This window comes from Mandrillus leucophaeus, unplaced genomic scaffold (genome assembly GCF_000951045.1).
Source record: "Mandrillus leucophaeus isolate KB7577 unplaced genomic scaffold, Mleu.le_1.0 Scaffold2, whole genome shotgun sequence".
In the NCBI taxonomy this organism is placed as follows: domain Eukaryota; kingdom Metazoa; phylum Chordata; class Mammalia; order Primates; family Cercopithecidae; genus Mandrillus; species Mandrillus leucophaeus.
The window spans coordinates 10,008,492-10,017,103 of NW_012102031.1; the positions used below are offsets into that span (position 1 = coordinate 10,008,492).

Sequence of the window (8,612 nt, forward strand, 5' to 3'; positions counted from 1 at the left end):
GGAGAATGGCGTGAACCCAGGAGGCGGAGCTTGCAGTGATCCGAGATCGCGCCACTGCACTCCAGCCTGGGCGACAGAGCAAGACTCCATGTCAAAAAAACAAACAAACAAACAAAAAAACATCTGAAGCTTTGAAATCATTGAACCTGAAGTTTCAAGAGACAAAAACTGGTATCATTGCTGGTTAGAACACACTTCAAGCATTTATAGTCTAAACCCAGGTATGGGTACAGCAAATTGGTGCTAAAAATGTCTTCATTTTCTTGACTTAATGAAGCTCTTTAAGCTAACGTTCTTGGAAATGATTTTATGGAAGACAAAAGTCAGATCGCATTCAGCCTATTATGGTGCAATGACTCCAGGCCTCTTTTTCCCTGGCACTGTGGTTGCAAATTCTTTTTAGAAGCTTGTGAGGGACTCTCTCTCTCTTTTTTTTTTTTTTCAACTGTTCTTCCGTCTTTGTCAGAAGATCTGTCTCCAGGGCCTTTGCTGGAACTCAAGTTTGCTTTGGTTGCCAAAGATAACTTCCAGAAAATCACTTAGGGGAATTTTGGGGTAAAACATTCCCTGTGTACCTCGTAACAAGCGAGCAGCCTTTGTGTGTCATCATTGCCATTTTCCTTCCCACAGCAAATCTGATTCCATGCTTTTGAAACTCAACCTGGACCTATGTCTTGCTGTGACTTATAAACTGCCTAGAAAGGAAAAGCCGATGACACATTGGCAGACTCAGCTCTCCTGTGGACATCTCGTGATCAAAATTAACTTTTAAGATCAAACTGAGTTATCTACATTTTTCTAAAATGACTTTGGCTGCAATATTTAATTTACTTTGAAATATCAAATGATACTGGATATTTGGCATTGGATGAGGGTATGAAATCTTTATGTTAATTAAAAGGAGGGCATTTTCTAACAAAAATTACAAATTGCTCAATGAAGAGACTCTCATGGAAAATGAAAAATTGAAACGTTTCTTGGAATAAGATGACCTGTGATTGGTCAACAGAAGGGAGCCAGAAACCAGGGAAGCTAGATAGTCAGACAGCTGAGCTAGAAGGGAACTGCTTTTGAAGGAGACTGTCTTCCAGAAAGCAGGGGGATGCCGAAGAGCAAAGCAGGCCTTATGCTTGGAGGAGCTAGAGTACCAGGAAATCATGTGGGTCTGGGTCACATCATGGGAGCTGCTGAAAGAATACAGTAGAGGCTTGTATAAGGGAAATGGGGTGCAGGGTCAAAGCAATACTATAATTATGTGTGGCAATGCTAAGTGTTCCTTTGCATCTAAGTTAGAGAGTTTGGGGAAATGCCTCAGCTCGCATTTCTCAACCTTGACCACACATGAGAATCCCATGGGAGTGTCTGCTTTTAAAAATGCTGAAAACCCAAAGGAATATAAATCATTCTGTTACAAAGATACATGCACATATATGTTTATTGCAGCACTATTCCCAATAGCAAGGACTGGAATCAACCCAGATGCCCATCAGTGATAGATTGAATAAAGAAAATGTGGTACATGTACACCATGAAATACTATGCAGCCATAAAAAGGAGTGAGATCATGTCCTTTGCATGGAGATGGATGAAGCTGGAAACCATCATTCTCAGCAAACTAACACAGAAACAGAAAACCAAACACCACAGGTTCTCACTTATAAGTGGTAGCTGAACAATGAGCACACGGACACAAGGAGGGGAACAACACACAGTGGGGCCTGTTAGGGAATTGGCGGGGGAGGGAGAACATCAGGAAGAATAGCTAATGGAATCTGGGCTTAATACCTAGGTGATGGTTGATCTGTTGCAGCAAACCACCATGGCACATGTTTACCTACGTAACCTGCATGTCCTGCACATGTATCCCGGACCTTAAAATTAAATAAAAAAATTTTTTTAATGCCAATAACTAGACCCCCACCTCCAGAGATGCTATATGAATTCATCTAGGTTAGGACCTGTGCGCATTCATACTTTTAAGTTTCCCAAGTTATGTAATGGCAGCCCAGATTGAGAATCACTGGCCTGATGGACCAGGGAATGAAGCGGAAACAACCACCACAACCACAAATTAGGCTGGACTCATTCGGAAACTGTTGAACAGGAGACATTCTGGTTTGGTGCGGAAAGAGCCATTTATCTGGAGCCACTGAAGCTGGGTTCAAGACTGTCCCTCTGCCCTTGTTGCTGGGATGACATTGAACTAGATCATGTGCCTGTTTCTCTCTCTCTTTTTTTTTTGTTTTTGTTTTCATTAGTCAAATGGAAATAGTGAGAACACCCACTTCATGACAGTGTTGCATAAATTAAAATGAGACAATGCAGACACAGCACCCAAGGACATGTACTCAGGGGGAACTGACCAAGTGTTTGTTGAATTCGACGGATGACCTTGAAGTAGATAGAGTTGTTTTTGTGCATTATCAGACTGCAAACATGGTGGAAGTAGGATTGAAGAATGTTATCCACGGCACCTGCAAGTGAGCTGACAGGAACAGGGAGAAATCGGAGGCCGGGGCACTAGCCCAGGAGACCCACACAATGTTCTAGGACAGGGTCCATAATCTCTGGCCAAAAAGTATGCCTGATCTGGCCCTCTGCTTGTGTTTGGAAATAAAATTTGACTGGAACACAGCCACAGCCATTTGTTAGGTATTTCTGTGGCCGCTTTTATGCTACAATGGCAGTCGAGTGCTTGCAGCAGAGATAGCGTAGCCTGCAAAGTAAAGCACATTGACTCTCTGGATGTTTACAGAAAAAGTTTGATGACCCCTGTTTTAGGATAAGATTAAGAGGCTTGGCTTTGGATGAGATGTTTGAAATCAAAGGAGAAGAGCAAGTGCTTCAAACATCAGGAAGGAAGAATTGGCAGGCTTCAGCGACAGATTGTACGTAGGGAGATTTTGCCATATAAAGGTTAGGGATGTAGTGTCTTTATCACGGGCAGGATGATGCAACAGGACAACTTTCCTGAAATCTGGCGCTGAGTGCAAGAGTTTGCTTTCCTAGACTAGAGAGATCTGGGTCTGTCACCCCTGAAAGGCCCCGGCCCTGCCTGCATTAATGAGTCCCAGTCCTATTCATTTCAAAGTGATAGATCCCACACGCAGTACCAGATGCCAGCCCTCTGGAGAGATCCAGAGATATTCAGCACATTCAGATTGATTGAGATCATCACTTAGGACATTTTGGATGGTAAGTCCCTAATCTCTGTGACTACACTGCACGGAGGTTGATTTTCAATTTACCTTCTTTGTTCTGAATCTTAGATGTTTTGATTCTTAATTCAGAACATTCATCTCAAGTGGATTCAGAGATTCAGAGTCGATGATAAATTCATGTTTGTTGAGAAGTTTTGCAGGGAGGAGGATGATGTTGTCAGCTTAGTTTTTGAATAATGTCTTGTTTGACATTTTAAGCTGAAAGTGGGCTGAACTGCAGATCAACACACACACGTATTCCGTGATAGAATGATACATCATATTCATATACAGACTGTGTATATCTAAAGAGTAGAAACCTGGAAGGAAAGGTAATAGAGAAACAAAGGTAAAGGCACTAACACACAACGGATCCTGTCCATTGCTGCCTTTATGTGCCCTGACTACAGCTTCAGTGGGCTTGGGCTGGAAGAAGAGCAGGGGGTTTAGTATTGATATGGTTTGGCTATGTCCCCACCCAAATCTCATCTTGAATTGTAGCTCTCATAATTCCCACATGTTGTGGGAGGGACGCAGCAGGAGATAATTGAATCATGGGGCGGTTCCCTCATACTGTTTTTGTGGTAGTGAATAAGTCTCGCAAGATCCGATGGTTTTATAAGGGAAACCCCTTTTGCTTCACTCTCATTCTCTTTTTGCCTGCCGCCATGTAAGATGTGCCTTCATTCTTCCTTCACCTTCCACCATAATTGTGAGGCTTCCTGAACCATGAGGAACTCTGAGTCCATTAAACCTCTTTTTTGTTATAAATTACCCAGTCTCAGGTATGTCTTTATCAGCAGTGTGAAAATTGACTAATACAAGTATCTACTCTGTGTAAGCCTGATATGAAGTAATATTTGTGTGCGTGCACACACACACACACACACACTCTTATGCTTACGCTCCCATGTCCCCCATTTTACATAAGAAGACACTGAGTCACAGAAAAGTTAAGTATTTTGCCTAAGTTATTTATTAGTAAGTGGATGAACCATAATTCAAGCTCAGCTCTTTCTTACTCCAAATCCCATGCTCTTACTAATCTACTTGATTTGTTTGCTTTTCTCAGTTCTCTCTCCCTCTTCCCCAGCATTTAATATTATAATGAGATGTCTTTTAAAATAACTGGCAGTTTATGATGTGCTAGGCATTGTACACCATTTTTTAACAAAAAGTTCTAGGTGTTAGTTCTTCTCTTTCTCTCTTCTTCAAATGCTTGTTAAGTATAGGGAGCATGCCAGGACCTGGGGATGGAGACTAGAGATTGGCAGTGCCACTCAAGGTGTAATTTGAAGGTCGTTGTTCGTCCTTGTATTTGTCAGGACTCTTCAGAAAAGCAGAACCAATAGAGAGTGCATATACAGCTATGTTTATTGTAAGGAATTGGCTTGCGTGATTATGGAAGCTGACAAGTTCCAAGATCTGCAGGGTGAGTCAGCAAGCTGGAGACCCAGGAGAGCCGATGTGTAGTTCTAGTCTGAGTCCGAAAGCCTGAGAACCAGGAGATCTCATGGTGTAGTTCCAGTCCAAATTCCAGCAGGCTCGAGATCCAGGAAGATTTGATGATTCAGTTTGAGTTCGAAGGCAAGAAAAAGGTGATGTCCCAATTCAAAGGCTGTCAGGCAAGATGAGTTCTCTTGAATTTGGAGGATGGTCAGCATTTTTGTTCTATTCTTGCCTTCATCTAATGGGAGGTAGCCAACCCACACCAGGGGAGGACACCTGCTTTACTCTGTCTACCAATTTAAATGCTAACCTCATCCAAAGACACCCAAAGTGATGTTTGACCACATGTTTGGGTACCACCTGGCCCAGTTGAGTTGACACATAAAATTAACCGTGCCCTCAAACTGTTGCTGGTCTGCAACAAGATACATATGGAACTTGAGACTAGGCATTTAGAAGCATCTAGAGCAAGTGGACTTTGTGGCCGGCGTCAAGTGTATGATAATCTTGATTAACGTAGTGTAGACCAGTTTGTTTAATTCAAGTGGTGAGTTACACATGGGCCAAGCTCTATTTTACCTTTGAGTGTTAGGGGCAGATTTTTGTCCAGGATGGATTGGGGGAAGGAGAAAAACTGGTTCTTCCCCCAAGCTCCTTGGGCTTCCGTGCCTCTCCTGCTGTCTTCACCACTGGTAGTTTGAGAAATATCTGTGTGGGCACAGTTGTTTACATAGCCATAAAATCCTATGTAGTGGGCTTTATAACTGTGACCTGTACATAAAGCTTGGGGAGCGTTCCTGGGAGGGACCAGTACCTGTAAAACGTAACAGAGAAATGCAGACCGCATTGAAGGAGGCTGGCTGTTCACTACCCTGACCCCCTCTCCTCCGACTCCCAGAGAGTCAGGAGAAGCCTGAGCAAAGAGGTCAGGAGCCAGAAAAAGGAATAGTCAGGAATAAAAGCAAGCGTCAGGATGAATAAAACGAGAATGAGCTGTGAATCTGGCCAGGCAGCAGGGCCCACTGTATTCATTTATGATCGTGCGGTATTGAGAATCACCTGGACCTCACAGCTGTGGAGAGTTAGGGCTGAGAGGGGACTCTGAGCACATCTGCAGGACCCCGCCTTTCAGAAGGTGTAACTGGCTGAGGAGAAGGAAGGGACCAGCTCGAGACAACGGACCTTTAAAACAAACAAACAAACCAGAAATGACAATTCTGCCATTGATTGAGCACTTCCTCCATGCCAGGAGTTGGGCACAGCATGAACGTTGCTTTTTTCAACATTGGTTCCTCTGAGACCTGACATTAATTATTTAGTGTGGCTTCATTGGTGACAAATCTATAGGGCTTTTGAGAAATGGACACAGGATGTCAATAGCATTTCTTTTAAGCCTACAATCAGAAAATCATAATTTATGTAAATGTTTAAAATATGGGGCTTTTAGGAGATGGGCTAGAGAATGTGACCGGGCCTCTTTGGTGAAGCCTGCCCGCCTGCTCCCCCATGTTCTTAAGGATGAACCATGACCTGGCTAAGGATGAAGGCAGGAAACTCAGCAGTGCCTCCTCTCAGAGTATATCTCAAAGGAAGCCAAGGTCTGTTACCTACTTCTTTCCCCATATAACACACTGAACAACTCTGTGTTCTGAAAGGTGCTTTACACCTTAAATTACATCATCAACTCATCTTACCCATGACGTCACCTTCCTTCACTGAGAAAGGGTCACAGGAACTCCCTGATGCCAAGTGCCTCCCAGTAAGGGGCACAGTGCTCTGTATTTTGTTATCTTGCTTCAGCCTCCCATCATTCTTACTAGAACATTTCATGTTCCCATTTCACAGAAGAGAAAATCGAAGCCCAGAGCATTGATGTAACTCCTCCAATGAGGAATCTCACAGGTCCCATTTGTTAATTTTCTAGAGACCCTGAGACCTTGTTGAGCTTCCTGCATTTCTGCCCAAATGCTCCAAAATCCTTTCCCGAGAAGGAAGACCCTCTCAGTCTCCGGAGCGTCTTTACCTCTAACTTAGCACGTAAATGCAGGAGCATAGCTAAGTGCAAAGTCCAGGAGACCTTGTTTACAGTCAAGCTGCAACGTAATAGGAACAGGGTTTAAACTTTAGTCTCGGTTTCTGCATCAGCAATGGGGATAACTGTTGCCACTTCATTGTACTGATGGCAACCTAAGGCGTTATCAGCATGAACTACCTAGCGTGATGCAGATCCATGATAGACACTACAGAAAGTGTAACTCCTGGGGAAGCCAGAGGTTCATCTTTACCCACCCCTGCTCAAAGGGTCGATGTTGGTTGAGAAAATGCAGTTATTAATAGCTGCCTATTCTTTTTCATTCTCAGTTGTACCAAACAGGGAGACAGGTTTCAAAAGCTCGGGTTGGAGCTTGTAATTGGCCAGTCCGGTGACAATGTAACCCTAATCAACCTGTGATTTCACATCCCCTACCGATTCTGCCTCGGCCTTTGATTTGTGGTCCCAGGCAGTGCAATTCATTGAGCCATATTTGTTGCATTGATAGGAGAGGACCAGGAGCTTAGGCGTTTAACCCTGAGGTGATTAAGGGGGAAAAAAAAATGAGTCATATTTGTTAAGGTCCAAAGATACATCAAAAAGCCCTGGGCAGAGGCCGACACAAGCACAAGTGAGACCTGCAGGGTGTAATTCATCACATTCTTTGATCCTCAAGTTTGTGAGTCACAGAGACTCTCTGGGACAGTTTTGAAGCTCATGGGGTCTGGGCAGGAAGGAAAAACTTGAAGTATGGAAAAAGAGGAGCGTTTTTTTGACAGGCAGCTGAGAGAGGATGATTTTCTAGAGATACGCTTTTTTTGCTTGGTAACCCCTGAGGTGGCTGTCAATGTAGCTGGAGCCCAGGATTTCTGCAGAGTGGAGACAGAAATGTTAAGTGATAGCTTTGGGTATGCTTTGTGCCACTGAGACTCCTGAACAGTAAGCATGCCTTGAGCATCTACTGTATACAAGGTGATTAAAATATCTTTGGGAGATGGGGTTTTTATACTAATAATTTTTTTTTTCCATGTTAGCTCTCTGAATAGCCTATAATGAAAGTTTATTGAAGTGGAAAGTGTACAGGCCCAGATACCAGAGAGACCTGGGTGCGAATTCTGATACCACCATTCTGGTGGTGTCACATTGAGAGACCCGCTTATCCTCTCTGTGCCTCAGTTTTTTGTGTTTGTTTGTTTGTTTGTTTTTTGAGACAGAGTCTTGCTCTGTTGCCAGGCTGGAGTGCAGTGGTGCAATCTCGGCTCACTGCAACCCCTGCCTTCTGGGTTCGAGCAATTCCCCTGCCTCAGCCTCCCGAGTAGCTGGGACTACAGGTGCGTGCCACCATGCCCGGCTAACTTTTTGTATTTTAGTAGAGACAGGGTTTCACCATCTTGGCCAGGATGGTCTTGATCTAGTGACCTTGTGATTGGCCCGCCTTGGCCTCACAAAGTACTGGGATGACAGGCGTGAGCCACCTCACCCGGCTGTGCCTCAGTTTTTATTGCAGGGTTATATGATTGTTACATGGAGTGTTGCTGGCACTCACTTTAGTGGTAACTGTTTTTCTGGGAAAACCGTGAGATGGGTCATGCTTCTACTTCTTTTGTCCTTGTTGCCTTTAATTATTTTATTCTTGGCATGGAGCTATGCATCCACCCTTCCAGCATTTCTCAGACTTTGTGACGTGTTACCACAAAGACAGGTAAGAGCCGCCTTTGCCTACATTGAACTCCCAATCTTCATAGGAAACATTTAGTAAAGCTGTTTATCAAATATAGTATGGCAGATACATGTTTTCATAGTGCTACATACAAATTATTGGAATATGTGGAAGGATATCTTGCCTGAAAATGGAGGAAGGTTTTCCCCGAGAGGTTGAAATATATAGGAGTTTGCATAGGAAGAGCTCAATAAACTTAGTCATAATTATT

General features: G+C 43.6%; 1 protein-coding gene across 3 annotated transcripts in view; it reads left to right on the forward strand.

The window, feature by feature from the left end:
- LARGE (like-glycosyltransferase) overlaps positions 1-8,612 on the forward strand; it is a 692,738-nt gene that overhangs the window by 287,879 nt on the left and 396,247 nt on the right. The window lies entirely within an intron of this gene.